The sequence below is a fragment of the Mustela nivalis genome (assembly GCF_964662115.1).
Source record: "Mustela nivalis genome assembly, chromosome: 6".
Classification (NCBI taxonomy): domain Eukaryota; kingdom Metazoa; phylum Chordata; class Mammalia; order Carnivora; family Mustelidae; genus Mustela; species Mustela nivalis.
This window is the reverse complement of record NC_139025.1, coordinates 91,285,781-91,303,095: the sequence shown is the minus strand read 5'-3', so window position 1 is coordinate 91,303,095 and position 17,315 is coordinate 91,285,781. Positions and strand designations below refer to the sequence as shown.

The following is a 17,315-nucleotide window of genomic DNA, read 5'->3' as shown; positions in this document are numbered from 1 at the left end:
GCTTTGTTAAGTGATTCATGAATGGGGCAGCATCTCACCTAGCAAGCAGAGGGGAATTTGGGAGAGCTATACAAAATGGAAGGCTTTTATAGTTAAAGTGCTAGGACCAGGACGTTATTAACAAAAGGAAAGAAAGGACTGTTCCAGGCAAGGTCACTTTCCCTCAGAAAGTAGAGCAGAGGGCCTTATTATGCCTATTACCTCATCTTCCCTTAGGGGACAGAAAGAGCCCCATGACACATTACCTCACTGGTGCTGACTGGAAAATTCCTGACCAGCTAAGACTACTTTCTGAGGAAAGTTGAAACTGCAGTTAGGTTAGGTATGAAGACCTGGTTTGGAGATTTGGCCTAAGTGTCACCTGACTATTGACTTTCTCTTGTTCCTCTGTGCTTACCCTAATGGCAATTTCCTCATAGAAGCTTCTTGGAAGCTATTCCTCCCCAACTGAGAGAAGGTATTCTGGAACTGCTTGCACACCAAATAATTCTCTCTCCCGACTGGCTTTTTCTTTAACTGTTGTCTTCTTCTCACCCACCTCTTTCTTCTATGAATCACTTAGCTTCTTGCTATGGCCTCCTCTCTTTCTCCAGCTTTTACCAGAGGCTGCCATCTCTAGATATTCTCCATCTTAGTTAAAGAAAGCTGTGTGTTCCCCTTTACCTGGTTCTAGCAGGAGAGGGGAGTAGGGCATGGGGAAGCTGAGGACATACACACATTAATAAATCTGTTCTTTCTCCACCTCTGTGAATGTGGGATTTCAATGAGAATTAGGAAGAGACAGCTCTGTGAACAACCCACAAAGAAATCTGAAAGAAGAGTGGTTTCGAGTACTTAAAGTTTGGGAACCGTTCTACTGCAATCAGGAAGGTGTTTTAGAACAGAACCATAACCATAGCCTTGGGCAAAAGTGAAAGGAACATGACCTAATGAAGTGATCCGTAGAAGCAAGTATTTAGTCAGAATGTCAACAACATGAAAGGTTACTTATTTATTGTGGTTTGGCCTTTTGTACTTTACATTAAAAGGGGAGTGAGCTAGGCGAACTGGCGCAAGATCTGATTTGTAGAGAGTGTCAGAAATCAGCACATTTCTACTAGACTAGGAAAAGAAATAAGGGTATTCAAGAGATGGAACAAGTGAACATGTGGTATATAAAATCTCTCAAGGAAGAGAATAGAGCCAAAGGATTTACAGACCAACATAGACATCCCTGGCTGGGTGAGAATTCACTGAAAAACACTGATGGAAAAAAAAAAAAAAAAGGGCAAAACAAAACGAAAGCAGATACAAAGTTATAAGTCAAAGAAATGAGAAAAGAAATGAGAAGGGCAAGGAAGAAGGAAATGAAATGTCCTTAAAAATGCAAGAAAAAGGAAGAAGAAAGATGGTAGCAAACTTAAAGAGAGGAAGAAGAGTACTGTTCAAATGCTGCAAAAAGAGAAACTTCGAGTGTCAAGGAAGTTTTTGTGTAATGTTTTCAGAGTATCAAAAGTCAGGTGAAAATATTTCCCCAGCCTCGAATTTCTTTCTGAATGATGAAAACCTAGGGGTTTTGAGAACTGGTTGAATGCACTCTCTCAGCGCACGTCCGGCTGAGGCCTGTGACAGTCTATCACACAACCCACTAGGGAACTGATAATAAACTTCCTTTCCTTCTTTTTTAAAATTTTATTCATTTACTTGAGAATGAGAGAGCGAGCAAACATGAGCACAGGGAGTGGGAGAGGGAGAAGCAGACTCCCCAGTGAATGGGGAGCCCGATGTGGGGCTCAGTCCCAAGACTCTGGGATTAGGACTTGAGCCAAAGGCAGACTCTTAACCGGCTGAGCCACCCAGGCGCCCCTCATAATAAACTTTGGTCATCTCTGATGTGTGTCTGGGCTCGCAGTGCTCCTGGCCTATGCTCTCTGCAGAGGACATGCCTTGCGCTGGGCTGGCCCTTACTTCGATGTTCTCCGTCATCGTGGTGTGCTCCCTCAATCGGCTTTTGGGACCCAGAGGTTTGGTTCCCCCCGGTGCGCTCCACTGAGCACCGGCTACCTGCCTGCTCAGGGCTGCTCATTCTTCTCAACCCAAGTAAGTGCTCTGTGTCTGTGTTTACGTAGCCTGGTTCAATCCCGATGTGGCAATGGACTCAAGAAATGTTCGAAATGCTTTTAGCAGGAAGTGTCACCTTTTTCCCCCTAGAGTAGAAAGAGATGTTTTCTTAGTCACGTCATTTTATACCTCCCCTCTTCGCCCCTCCTGACCGAGAGCCCAGTGAGTGGCCAACGTGCTGTCTTAATGGTCACGTCAGTTCTGCTATCTGCCCCTGACATCTGGAACCGCGCCGGCCACCTTGAGGCCTCCGAGGACAATGGAACATATTGAAAATGGCAAAGCAGAAAAAACAGAAAAAATCTTGCATTTTTGATACTGATGTCAAGCCACAGAGTTAACCAACAGGGCGATTGTCCTATCTGTGGGTTTTGTTCTGTGCTTTAGTAAATTTTTTTCATTAGCCATGTTTTTGTGGGGCTTTCTCTTACCAGCAACTGATGACATCTTAACTTGTATTTTCCCTGGACATCAATATTGGAAGCGACCTCTGCCCACTTTGGATTTCTATAACACGTTAGCTGTATTTCTCTTATGTATCTCCTTACCTGGAGAGGATGTGTGTAAACACAATTCTCTTTTTACCAGTCTGCACTCCTCATCTTAGTTAACAGCATTATTCTCCACAAAATATACCTCGAGTACTCATCCTGTGTGATGCTCCATAAATGTAGGGTTCTGTGGTTATTTAAGTTTGAGAGACACACAGGCTATACCTTCCCTTCCTTGTAGATTTACCATGTCCATTAGCACATGGAAATGATATGATGCAATTGTTAAGGATGAGATTCTACTCCTTGCTAGATGTGTGGAATTTTTGGTTGGTTAGTTAATCTTTATGACCCCCGATTTCCCCACGTGTAAAATAGGTACGAAATACATACCTCATTGTGTTGTTAGGGGGACCTAAAATAATGTGTATTAAAGATTTAGTTTTTTATCTGCCCATGTCCCACAGTGCCTTTGGCTCATATCACCTGCATTGAGAGCTTCTTGCTTCATGACCCATATTACTACATTATTAGTTCATTATTTGTGTATTTCCTCACACATTATTTTCAAGTTTCAGAACAGTTTTCTCAGGGACTTTGGTTCTTTCCAAATTGCTCAAAGCACACATAATAAGTAGAACTTCTGTAAATGTTTAACAGTGATAGTTATTATTATTAGCAGGGGCTGCAACATATTAAAGGCTCTGAGAAGTCCTGCAGCAGAGAGCTCTGGCTTAGTTTTGTTTAAGTTGACATTTCACAAACTTATCTGAGGATATAGCCACTTTTGATGCAATACCATCACATATCCAGTAGAGCTGGCAAATATTTTGCAAAATACAGCTCTACCCACTGCACTCAGGCAAGAAACCTGGCAGCCTTCCCAGGCAAATCCTTCTCCCTCATCATCCCACTCCCTGTATTTAGTCCATCCTCAAGTACTTCTAGTTCTTCTGATCTTAACCTCCTAAATACTTCTCAGACTCACTCCCTCCTTTCTGTCTCTAACATGACTGCTTTGGAGCACTGATATCTTCACATAAAGCCTAATGGATCTGCCTGCCTTTAGTCTTACTCTCTTTAAATCCATCCTCTCCCTGCACCAGAGGGATCTATCTACACAAATCGGTTATATAATTTCCTTACTCAGAACTCTTCGGTAGTTCTCAAACTCCTGCAGAACAGAGGTCAGTTTCTTTCCCAAGGCTTTCAAATCCCTCCCTCGCTTGGCTGCTTCCTCCCACTTTAGCTGAGTCTCCAGCCCTGTTTTCCAACTCTGCGTCCTTCTTACACCAAACTGCCTGGGATTCCCCACCGCGCCAGACTGTTAATGCTCTGTGCACATCCCTCTGCCTGCAACTCCCTTTCTAACCCACATCATCTGACTCTTCCTCCTCCTACACAACACAGCGCATGTGGTAGCTTCTTTTGGTCTAAGATATCCCCTCTGGGCTCCCATAGCAACCTGCACGTACGCTTATATTACCACTTATTCTGCTTCATTGTTCATATAAAATCTCACACATTAGATGGTGAACTCTTCAAATGCAGAAACTGTGTCTTTATGCCCCTTGGCCTGCCACACTCACCTCTCTACACTTGGTGTAGACATCTATGAAATGGAGGGTGGATTCAACCATTTTGAGTACCAGATCTTCACTGTCTTCATCTTCCATCTGGGAAGAGCAAAAGGTTCAGGCCCAAACAAATGTCTAGTTGCCCTCTGGGGTGGCCCAGCTCTGAGCCTCATTTTCTGCTATGGCCACAGCCCCCTGGGCTGGTAACTCCAGACCTGGAAGACTTCAGCCTTGCCTCTCTCAGAGCCGGATGCCAACATGGCGACCCACAGCACAGCAGAGCCCCGGCTGGGCTGTGCTGAATGGGGAGAACACATCAGGCTGGCTTCCTGCCGCCTTGCAGCTTCAGGGGAGCTTGAGATGAGTGGGCTGAACAAGCCAACCTGGCAGCGGCTCTTCCTGCCTTTGGGGCTGAGGAGGGGCACAAAAAAGGGAGAGTGGAAAGAGGCCCTTGAGAGCCCAGAACCAGCTCTACCTGGGGGTTCGGTAGGTGTCAGGTGTCAATAGACACCATTTTGCCATTACTTAGCCTCATCAAGTTTCACATTATTTTTAATAACAGTGATTAAAAAACAAACAAGAATTGAAATGCATGCAGCTGGATTGCCACTCAGAAGGGGTGGAGAAGTCAGTCTGTATTTTAAATCAGGAAGTATAGCAGATCAGCTCTGACAAGGCTTCTAGGCACAGGGAATATAAGGCAGCATCAGTTTTATCAAGTCTGATTCGATTAGTTTCTCCAGTCAATTTTATGCACTCTGGTCACAGAATAAATCATCTCTCTTGTTGTTCTGCCCTTTTCCTATTGATTTAAAAATAGTGACCTTATTTCCCTGTCAAATGGTTACTGGATTTCCTTAATGGTATACGTGGGGAAAACCCATGAGGTCTCCTGCTAGCCTCAGATGCCAAATCCCTTCTTTGGCTAAAAGAAAACGGACTTAACTTTGTAGCAAAATGGTCATTTTACTTCACCCTTTTGTGCCCGAATAGAATTCCTGGGAGTCCTTTAATCATAGGAAAGGAAGTATTACAATGACATTTTCTTAGACTTCTTCTTAGACTCGCTTAGAAATGTGGTTCACATGCCTAACCATTTAGAACCATGCAATTTTTCTGAGCTATAAAGAACCTTACAGACAATCAGGTTGGACCATTCATTCCACAGATAAGGAAATTGAGGGCCAAGAAAAGGGCAAAGCATCTTGTCAGACCATCCAGCAGGTTAGAGATGTGATTGGAAGAATGAGCATGGCTTCAAGAGAAAGTTACTTACCAAAGGGAAACCTCGTACCAAACAGTAACAATGACTTGTTTTTAATGGTGGCTCCATAATTATTAACATGAGGCTGGGTGTAGACAGGTCAGTGGTGTGCTGGTAAAGTGGCTCTTCAAAGGAAAAAGAAAGTCTTTTTGTTGTTGTTGTTTGCTTATTTTTTTGTGATATAAGTCTTTCCATCATGGTTACCAACATAATGTCACTAAATGTGAAAATGGGAGGTGAAGCCGAGAACTGGCTGTCTTAAACCTGGATCAGCCCGTTCCAGCACACCACTGGTAGATGATAATAAACAGGTGTCTGACCCCTATTACATGTATTGTGTGAAGTACATGTCAAAAAAGTTGAAAGAGAGAGAGTTTGTCAATATTTAGCAGACATGTGAAATGGTCATCATAGTCCTCATTCATTCATTTAAAAATTGTTGCGCAATTTACTAACATTTTAGGTACTGTTCTAGGCACCAGCCTGGTGAAACTTGTGGTTACATGAACAAAACAGACAGTAAGCAACCAAACACAAAAACATAGAGATAATTATTTAGTTATAAATTGAAGTATCTGTTGGGGTTGCTTCGGTAGTTCAGTCAGTTAAGCAGCTGATTTGAGAGAAGATTCTCTAAAAGATTACTATTTCAACCACCACCTGATGGATAGATGATCAGGTAAGGTGGGAAGGGGGCAATGAGTGAAGAGGGGACTGTGTGGTGTGTATAGAGAACCTGAAGTGAGGAAGATCTTGACCATATAAGAAATTAAGAGAAGGGCTGTGTGGCAGGAAACTAGAAAGTGAAGTAGGAAAATGGAAGAAGGTGAGGCTGGAGAGGTGGGCAGGGCTTGGATACCACAGAGCCTTGTACACTACGTTCAGAAGCTTTGATTCTGTTTTAAGTTCAAAGGGAAATGATTTCTTATTTTCAAACAAGGGAGTGACATAATTTGATTTATGTTTCAGAGATATTACCGTAATTGCCCTATGAGAGATAGATGGGTGGGTGGGGTGGAGACAGAGTGAAATTAGAAATGGGGAGACCAATAAGGAAACCATGGCAAGAGTAGAGGTGAAGTATAATGGTGGCTTGGCCTGGGGTAGTAGCAATGGAGATGGAGTAAAGTGAACAGACTTGCCATATGCATTGGAAGTGGAGTTGACAAGACTTGATCTACGAGCTATCGAATGAATGGAGTTGCCATTTACCCAAGTGGGGAATATTAAGGGAGTATCTTTTTTTGATGGGAGGGAGATATCCCAACAGGCAAAGATCAGTCCAAGATGGGTAAGCCAGTAAAGGCTAGAGGAGGGATGGCCGGAAAATAGGAGGGAAAGCCAAGAGAGTAGGTGTGTTATCGGGGATGTCAAGATCCTAGTCTTTCAAGGAGAAGGCAGAGAGAACTGTGTCTAAATATTGAGGAAGGTGAGAAATGAAAAGTCCCTGTTAGCTTTAGCAATACTAAACTCACTGGTGACTTCTATAACAAGAGGATTTTTAGTGCAGTGGTAGGTGCTGAAGGCAGACGAGCAAAAGAGAGTAAATGCAGATGGCAACTCCTTAGAGAAACTTCTCTGTGAAGCAGAACAGATAGAGAGTGTGGTCCCTGGAGGAGGACTTGGAATAAACAGAAGCCCATTTTTAAAGACAGGATATACTGGGACATATCTGGATGTTTGGGAAAGACTCCGGTAGAGAGGGAAGAATGGAAGATGCTGAAGAGAGAAGGTAGTCAATGATGCGAGTGCTGGAAAGATCGGTGGGGTGGGAACTGATCACACGGGGAAGGATGGGCAGTTGACAGCTTTCTGCCAACCAGCATGACGTAGAGACAATTTTCCAAAGGAGTGGCTGAACTCTTTATGCTACCTAAGCCTGATAATCCATGTTATTTTCTTCTCCAAATCAGAGATTTAGAATGCAATTAGAATAAAGCCGTTTGGTAGCCAGATGGATCTGTTTTGTTAAGTGTTACTTACCTGTCTCTTCCTTGTTTTCCTGTTTCGGTAGATCCCAGCGATATAATCTAGGTTTGTAGGCTGGGCTTGTCATAGGGTAATAGAGGTTCTCTTCATTCCCTCATGTCGACATGCAGCACGTTCTTTGGGATGGGAGACTGAGGACAGTGCTGGTAGGCTGATAGGGTTAGTAGAGAAAAAGTGAAGGAATTCCCTTCTGAGAGCTTTCATTTTCTCTAAAAAGTGTAAGACAAGGTCATTAACTGAGATGGAGGGACCAGATGAAAGAATTGGTGACTCTCAGAGAAAGGAAATGATACGAGAGAGAGAGATGGAATTTGCTTTTTTCAGGATAAGAATAAGCAGTTAAAATCTTCACAATTTCACACATCTTGCAGTAAAAGCTTCACATTTTCTCTGATCCTTTCCCCTGCATGCAGGGATTAAATTTCTGAAATTGTCTGAAAGGGACTTTCTCCTCTAGTTGGATGGGATCCCTGAGAATGTATGTACACCTTCTCCCAAGTCAGGTCCCATGGTCTCCGTGATGTGTGCTCATGGGCTTTCCAAGAGGCACTCACCATTCCTCTTCCACCCTCTTCGTGCTCTGTATCCCCTCTCTGCTCCTCTGGACCCCTGCTCCACGGGCTTGTCTCATCTCTTCTGTCAGACGCTAGCTTGCAGGTGGTTCATTGGAGGGACTGGTGCTCCCTAGGAACTGTATATTCCCTCTTCGGACAGGATAAGGAACTCTCGCCAGAAGCTGAACCAACTTTGCTAAGTGCACGGTTCAGCAGACATTGCTTTCCCTGGCAAGATCTTCTCAAGGAAGGAAGCAGCTCATTGATATACATTGTGATGCAAGTTCCTTTTCTTTTGGAGAAAACCCCAAGCAGTTCCATGCAGTGGTTTCTAAACCACAGATCGAGGTCCATCAGTTGGTTGTAAAATCATTTGAGTGCAATCAGCTCTGAGAAAGAGGGAGAGAGAAATCAGAGTAGAAAATATCAGTGTTCATTTTACATAATACCTGTTGATGGTGAATGTTCCATGAAACTTTTATTTCAATCATATGTATATGGAGGTGTGTTTGTGGATGACTATGAAAAATGTATTTCTCACTGTAGGTTGGGGTCCAAAATTTTGAGAAACGCTGCTCTAAAACTTTCTATTGCAGCAAAATCTTTTTTTTTTAAGTGAGAGAGGGAGAGGGAGAGGCAGGCTTCCCGCCAAGCAGGGAGCCCAATTCAGGTCTCAGTCTCAGGATCCTGGGACCATGACCTGTGCCAAAGGCAGACACTTAATGACTGAGCCACCCAGAAACCCTGCAACAAAATCTTCCTGAGCCAAGCTCTCCCTTCCCTTGTTCAGCCTGTTGCTTCTCTGTAGCCAGTTAAGGGGTTTTCTTTCCAAACACAAATGCCCCATGCTAGATCCCAACATAAAGTACAACAGTGACATTGCAGAGTTTCCTTGTCTGTCAGTAGAGAAGAAACAGTTTCTTATTTTCCCACAGAGTTGGGAAATTATTTTGATCTGTGTTTCTGCAGCAAAATGTGCCAAAAAATAAGGTTGCATAAGATCAGTCAGGACTGACTTTCAAAGTCTCAAATTATAGTCTGAGGAGAGTTTAGAAATACAAAGCTAAAAATATCTTCACCTGATTTGGCAATGGCAAAGCTTACCTTGTCATTGAGAGTCCAAACTAGGAGGACTGAAGTTTGGAAGAATGTAGGGCAGTAGATAAAATTTGCTGCTAGACAAAATTTTAGATTAACAAGAACTTTTTTTTAGGATAACTATGTCTCATTCAATATTTAGAATAATGAAATATTCTAATTAATTAATTGTTTCAATTAATTGTTAAATCCTAACTAATTGTTTATCTGAAATTTAAATGTAACTGAATATCCTGAAATTTTATCTCCTGAGTCTAGAAACCCTAATGGGGTGGGAAGTTTATACATTTTGGGGGATGGTATGCTCTTTAAGTAACAGAACACCAAAGTACTTCCTTTGAGAATTTAAAAAATATATATGGCATTGTAAACTCATGTTATATACCCTTCCAACAGCTTGGAAAAGACTATGAAAGCAAGGGGGCTCTGTCACTTCAGCTTCATGAGCTTAAAGGGAAATTCTCTCTGTGTCATGTCTCAACATAAGGAGGAAATCTTTCCATCACCAGAAGTTATGGCAAATAGGGAGTGACTTCTACTCAAAGACCCAAAACTCATAATCACAGAGTCCTGACAACAAAATCCTCTTTGTTTCCATGCATATGGCTTAAACAGTGGATTTTCAAAAAATTGTTTGCTTATTACTGGGGATAAGAAAGGTTTTCCAAGCCATACATGGTACTGAAAGCTTTGAGAGGATGATCGTTCATGCTTTTGACTTCCTTATAACTCTTCCCTAAATACTTTGTCTTAGAACTTCTCTTCTGCCACAGCTTCTCCTTTCTGTCTCCACCTTCACGAGATGCCCTCCTATTGAAGAGAAAGGCACACGAACCATCTTTAATCTTACCAAGTCCATTGCTCTGGAAGTTAAAACAAATGCTCAAATCAAGAACACATCACTCCAGAGAGAGAGTTATCCAAAAGAAAGCCAACAAGGGTTGAATGAGAAATTTTGAAGTGTGTAGTGGCTTTATGTCACCCAGGCGACAGACACTGGTCTCTGCCATTCTCTCTCTCACACTTAGGAGAAGGTTGTCAAGGGGGCATGCATATTAAATAACTTAGCTGAAGTTTTTTTTTTTCTTTCTTTTTTTTAGAGAGAGATGGTTGAGGGGCTTGAGGGAAAAGAGCGGGGAGAGAAGCAGACAGACTCCCCTCTGAGTGTGGAGCCTAATGTGGGGCTCTATAGTTTCAAGACACTGAGATTGTGACCTGAACCAAAGTCAAGAGTTGGATGCTTAACTAACTGAACCAGCCAGACTCTCCTCTAAATCTGTAACTTGAAGGTTTTGTTGAAGAAATCTTGAATGCAGATATGCAACATACTGTATGTTAGAAACTACATCCTTTGCGACTATAAAAATATATGGTAAAACTTGTAAATTTAAAAATATGTCAGGGGTATGTAGTTTTGCATAATTCTTTAACTAAGTGCAGGAGGAAAACATTTCGAAGGCATTGCCATAGACTTTGTTGCCTTTTAGTGATACTTCATTTATTCCATGTCTCCTCTCATTGCTCATGTCGATGATCTAATAAAGGGACAATCTTCTTGGGTGAGGCTGAACTTACTATCTCAGGACTGGGTAGAGCTTAAAAACTTGGACAAGCCTATTCTGATCGAGAATGACATGAGCATCTCCATAGTTGTAATATAAAGCATCTCCATCTGTTTTTGATTCTGATATGTAGAAGCAATCCAGAGAAGTAAAAGGATGGCAGCGATAGACTTTCTCTCTGTAGGTATGATGCCACTTGGTTGTGGGTGCCAGGAATGGTTCTATACTTATGCCTTGGCCCCCTTTTATTTCCTCTGATTGAACCATATGAGATTTAGAATAAAGATGTTCTGTAACAGTAAAGAATCACTTCACCGAAAGGCTTTTTGCTCCTTGCCTGGTTGGCTTCACACCAGATGCAGCCTTTTTCTGGCTAGGATCCCACCAGGAAAACAACGGCCCTTTCAGATAGGGCACAGTTCATTTCTGGAACTGCTGGACCTGTATGGCATGTCACCTACACAATGAAATCTGAAAAAATTGTGTATGGTCTATTTTAAGAGACTGAAGTCAGCCTACTTTCTGAGACCCAAATACCAAGTGGTTTATAAAGCAAATGAAACAGAGGACTTGGTGCCTCAGTGTGCCCAGATTTTTTGCTAGGCTTTCAGGATGTGTCTCTGAGCTCTTACTGCCATGGTTCCATTTGACCTTTGTACACGTGTGATGAGACCACAAGCGCATTCTTAAACAAATCAACACCATTAATGAACCAGTTAGCAGATGGCCAGACTTGAAGTAAGAATATCCAATGTGGATTATTACCTAATATTTTCCACATGCAACTTTTGAAATGTCATCATTCAATATGTTTCCCCAACAGGATTATGTCCTAATGAGTTACTGAAGGAAGAAAGAAGTCCTGGTATACTGAAAAAAAAAAAAAAAAAAAAAAAAGGGAGCTTTGGTGTCAGACAGACTCTCATTACAACCTTGGTTATTAAATCTATTTGGGTTTCAGTGTCTTTATTTGTAAACAGAAAAATGCTTATCTCTATCTGGGTAGTCGTTATGGGGATTAGAGAAGATGTAGGTAAGTATTTGACCTACTGCCTGACACATAGCAGAGGACCAATAAATGACTGCTATTGCCCTTATGTTGATAATAATAATAATAAATAAATAACCATAGGTGAGATGTCAAATTTTTTTCACCATATTGAGAACCTAAAAGAGAATAATGATTGAAATAAGCAATAAAGAGTTACAAGATTATGGAGGAAACCATAATGACTGGGTTTCCTTCATTTTCCATTTCAACACGTATCACATTTACTGAGAAGAGAAACCATCTTTTGGGAATAAAGCCCAGAGAGCAACTTCCACAAGGTGGGCGTATTTCCAAATCACATCTGGCCTGGGAAGAGAGTCAAAATTTAACACAAATTTCCAAGGGCCAAAAACTTTTCTTTCATCCTACCACTGAGTGACAGGATAGAGGTATAGAAAACCTGGTGAGGGGCGCCTGGGTGGCTCAGTGGGTTAAAGCCTCTGCCTTCAGCTCAGGTCATGATCCCAGGGTTCTGGGATCAAGCCCTACATCGAGCTCTCTGCTCAGCGGGGAGCCGGCTTCCTCCTCCTCTCTCTCTGCCTGCCTCTCCACCTACTTGTGATCTCTGTCTGTCAAATAAATAAATAAAATCTTTAAAAAAAAAAAAAAGAAAATCTGGTGATTGCTGATCTGTTCTTCAGGAAATTTTTACAATTGTAAGTTTCATAAAGCCAATTGATTCTCACAGAATGCTTTTGTTTATTTTTTTCTGAACTTTTGTTGATGAATGTAACTCTGATCTGAATGTTGGTTGATATGCTCATTTATGTTAATGAGTAATATGAAAGTGAAATGAAGAAGATATTTGTCAATGATGCAAATGACTGTGCTGGTTCAAATAATGGCTTTTGAAACCTGGAGGAACATTTCTTCAATATTTTGTGCTATTCATAATATAATAGCTACAGACATAACACACTTTTTTAAAAAAATATTTTATTTATTTATTTGATGGAGAGAGAGAGAACATGAGCAGTGGTGGGGTAGGGAAAGAGCAAGGGGTGAAGGAGAAGCAGGTTATCTGCTGAGCAGGGAGCCCGATGCGGGGCTCAATCCCAGGACCCTGGGATCATGACTTGAGCTAAAGGCAGACACTTAACAGACTAAGCCAGCCAGGTGCCCAGACAACACACTTTTAAATTTAATCTGCATGGGTAACGTTTTCTCCATCACCACCTTAAATCTAGGCAATCAGCAAAGCAATATATCACACCCATTTGACTCTCTCCATGGTGTAAATACTCACACCATGGCTTTTTTTCAAATGGGCAGTGTAATGTCCCTGAATGCAGGGTTGAGAATGCATGGTCGCTCTCCATGACTTAGTATTTCCACCACGCAGTTGCAACTGCAAATAACAGCAGAAGTATAAACAATAATGTGATGTAGTAAAAAATCATTAGGAATTAATGGCTTTTGAGTATTTGTTACCTCTGCTTTTTTTTTTTTTTAAGATTTTTTATTTATTAATTTGACAGAGAGAAATCACAAGTAGACGGAGAGGCAGCCAGAGAGAGAGAGGGGGAAGCAGGTTCCCTGCGGAGCAGAGAGCCCGATGTGGGACTCGATCCCAGGACTCTGAGATCATGACCTGAGCCGAAGGCAGCGGCTTAACCCACTGAGCCACCCAGGCGCCCCTGTTACCTCTGCTTTAATATACTTTCCTTGTAAGCTTATATAACTTGATTTTTTTTTTTTTTTTTTAGTAATGACTGTGTTGAACCACTAGGTTCAAATTTCCCAAATCTAACAGCTGACTTTCCAAGCCTGACCGAGGCAGCCACAGTCCACGACTTGTTGTCTATCCAGTGTTCATCCTCCCTTCTCTTCAAATATCTCACCTTCTTCACCACATGTGATTTGGAGGAAGATGACCTTGTCCTCAGTTCTGGGGCAATTTGCAGCCCGTCATGGTAATCCTGCTTCCTCACATATTTGAAGAAATGTCATGTAATTCAATTCTGTCAATAAGTGTGAGGTTAAGTCTACTGGAAAAGTTATAGAAGTCTCCACACCCCTGTAGGCATTTTTTCTCTCTGGATATTGTCACTACTGAAGGATTCAGGAATCGCCACAGCCATTTTCCTACTGGCCTGAAGGTGAGATCAACTCAGAAAAGAAGGTAGAACATCACACACAGAGAGAGGTGGAACTGGGACCCCAACCTGCCGAGCCTACAGCTCACCGTTTAGCTAATCCTCTCAGTACAGGAGATAAGAAATGTCCTTCTTGTTTAAGCTAGTCTGAGTGGGAGATTTTGTTTATTTGCAGCTCAAAGTTAAGTTGCTTCCTTCTCTACAAGGAGTTTGAGAGAGAGAAAAGCAACCAGTATAAAAGTATGTGATAAATTAGCCTCTTCAGAAGCTCAGCTCCTGAAGAGAAGAGACTAATTCACAGGACACTAACTCTCTGCTGAGCATGGAGCCTGACTTGGGGCTCTATCCCAGGACCCTGGGATCATGACCTGAGCTGCTTAACAACTGGGCCACCTAGGCATCCCATTGTGTTGCTTTAAAAAAATTTTAAATTATAGGAGTGCCTGTGTGGCCCGGTGGGTTAAAGCCACTGCCTTTGGCTCAGGCCATGATCCCAGGGTCCTGGGATCGAGCCCCAAGTTGGGCTCTCTGCTCAGTGGGGAGGCTGCTTCCCCCCTCTCTTGGCCTGCCTCTCCGCCTACTTGTGATCTCTCTTTGTCAAATGAATAACTAAAATCTTAAAAAAATTTTTTTAAATTACATTAATTAATATAGAATATATTATTTGTTTCAGGGGTATAGGTGTGTGATTCATCAGTCTTATATAATACCCAGTAAGCAATCAACTCTTGATTTCAGCTCAGGTCAGGATCTCAGGGTTGTGGGATTGAGCCCAGGCACAGGTCCGTGCTGGGCATGAAGCCTTCTTAAGATTCTCTCTCCTTCTGCCCCTCCCCGCTGCTCGCCTGTGCATGCACTCTCTGATCTCTCCCCAAAAGAAAAATAAATAAATCTAAATAAATAATATATGTCTTATGCACAAATTATATATGTTTTATATATAAAATAATTATATGTGTATTTTTTATATATGTGTATATATATATATATATATATTTATTTATTTAAAGGAATATTGAGTGAAAAAACCATCAATCCACACATAAGGCTGAACATACAAATACTGTCTACAAATACTTATTGATCAAATCTGGAGATAAGAAGTTGTTCTAAAGGGATGAAAAATGGATAGAAGAGAAAATCACCCAGGATTCATTACAGAGCCCAGGAAACTACTTGGTCTTCAAATATATGATTGCCTTTGTCAATTTTTCTGTTCTTTCTTTTAAGGTCCTTATGTCTATGATTCTACATCCCAGGCCCTTCATCTATGCAATCCTCCTCCCCTCCCCTCACCCCAAGGGCTGTTTTGCATCCCATTTTTCTCTCAACTGTTGATTCATTTTCTTGCAGAAGCATGCACCAAAAAATTGAGGTGCCAACTCATATACCTTTACTGTGTGAAATCTCCCAGGGAGCATTTGCATTTCAAGGGAAAAACAAAGCCTTCAAGTTCTGGAAAAGTGTTAAAAGGTGGGGACATTATTATGTGCCGGAGAGCTCTTCTTAACATCACTCTAGCTGAAGCACTGTCTGCAATGCCAACCCCGCTCTGCAAAGGGCCCTTCCTCATGCTTAGTGGCTGTGAACAAGGTAGACCTATCTACAGACACAAGGCTTCTGAGGGTCGGCCATTGGACACGCGGTCATCACAGGGTGCATGGGTCCACCCTCTTCTTTTCAATCATTGTTTACCCATCCACCTTTGGTCCTATGAAGATACAGTCTTCTCTAAAGCCCAGTTCACCCCATTTTCTCCTCTCCTAAAGATTAAATATAGCACTCTCTTCAATGACCTCAATAATTTAGAACCCATGAATAAGTCATTTGCCCAAGAGGCTACAGTGGGGTGTCTATTTTTACTTATAGTCTCTCACTAAGCAAAGTGACCTCTCTCAAGGAGCCAACGTTGAAGCCCGTTGATCTTCTGGCTTCTCAGGGGACAGCCCAGGCGGTGCTCACAATGCAGAGTCTCTTCTCAAGGGCAAAGATGGACCCATAGGTGTCACTGACTTCAGAATGTGCATAACCAAACATGAATTTAGGCATATATGCTTTGCGCAGAACTCCTGAAGCTGCCTGGAGCATGTCCCAGGAGGAACACTTCCTATAAAGTAGAGCCAGAAAATGATGCCTACCCCAGAGGTCTTCCCTGGGGCCCCTTCTTCCTTAAGACACCATTTTGTCAACTTTGAACCTTAACAGGAGAGCAATACAATAGTACAGGTCCCTAAATCCTTGGGGCTGCCATAACCTCCCAACCTCATGCCTCCATCCACCTTCAAGATGCATCCCCTCGCCCCATCTCATCTGTGTACTACTTTCAGGAAGGTTAGACATTTACTCTGTGCCAATCCAGTGGTCACTGTGAAGATTCCATCTCAGGCTTTTGGCCACCACTTTATAAAAATAAATTGATTTTTTTCCCTTCCATATTGTCATACCTTGGGATTGTTTTAGTTCCCTCTTCAAGCCATAGGATTCTGTTGCAAGTTAGGTTCTGGATTGGGTAACCTTAAAGCTCCCTTCTAATTTTGAGACTCTATAATTCTAAGAGGAAACTGAAGTGGGCCTGGAAGAATTCATTGGATTTTGTAGAGAGGAGATAGGGAGAGACAGCTTTCCATATTCTGTTATCATGTTAGTGAAAGATAGTGGTAGGAACTGGAGTGCCTTATGCAGAGTGGGTGAATAGTTCTCTCTAGTAGAGCAAAGGGAACAGTGCAGAAGATCATGAAAAATGTGGTTGGATGGGTCATCTGGAGCAGGTTACTGGATGCCTTGAAAATCAGGAAGAGGAATTCCAAGTTGGGGTTAGAGGCAAGAAAAAAAGCCATTGTCTTGATCCTGAGCTAGGGAACGCTAGGAAGAACATTGGGTCTTTAGGATGAGAAACCAGTGGCCATTCCTAGTGAAGGTGAAACACGTCCCTCCCGTTATATGCACAATGTAGCGAAAAAAAAAACATCCCTGAGGCCTAGATGTGTAGCTCAGAAATAGGAATCCAAGACAGTTCTCTCTCCTTTCACAGTTCTCATTTCTCTGTAATCCTCATCTCTCAGATCACGGGGAGGTGGTTTGCTACATGTTCCAGAGGCTGCTAATGAGATGCAGCTATGATCTATTCATTTCATAGCCACCACTAGAACCAGACTTCCCTCTTCCCCTGCTGCATTTCCTGGGTGCTCACGGGGGCTGGTACAGTGAGGGGACCTTGGTGGAAGGCTGTTCTCACTTGGGGTGGGGGTGGTCATCACTTCTCCACAGGCCTGCAGGGAATAAAGGGGACACAGGCCTCTTGGCTTCCACAGGTCCAGAATGAACAAGGAAAAACCATGCAGGAAGGGAAACAGGAATGTTTGAATACAGAAATAGTTTGGGAACAAAGAAGAGAAAATGAAAGACAGACTTAACTACTCAAAGGGCCTCTAATCCAAAGAAGACTAAGCAGCACTCTGTATAAAATCACAGAGGACAGGACAAGGAAGAAGCAGGGCTCAGAGGGTGGCAGGACCTTAACATTATCTGCACAG

At 42.3% G+C, this 17,315-nt stretch overlaps 1 long non-coding RNA gene across 3 annotated transcripts in view; it reads left to right on the top strand.

The window, feature by feature from the left end:
- The window catches only part of LOC309868153, a 69,240-nt gene extending 54,250 nt beyond the window's left edge, over positions 1-14,990 (top strand). The window contains exons 3-4 of one of the 3 annotated variants that reach the window (XR_014313533.1): positions 13,393-13,599; positions 14,793-14,990. This is a non-coding gene — a long non-coding RNA (uncharacterized lncRNA). Of the gene's footprint in view, positions 1-11,458; positions 11,584-13,392; positions 13,600-14,792 lie in introns of those variants that run through there. The other 2 variants (XR_014313532.1, XR_014313534.1) reach the window with 2 other exon arrangements.
- Positions 14,991-17,315: the final 2,325 nt, after the last annotated feature.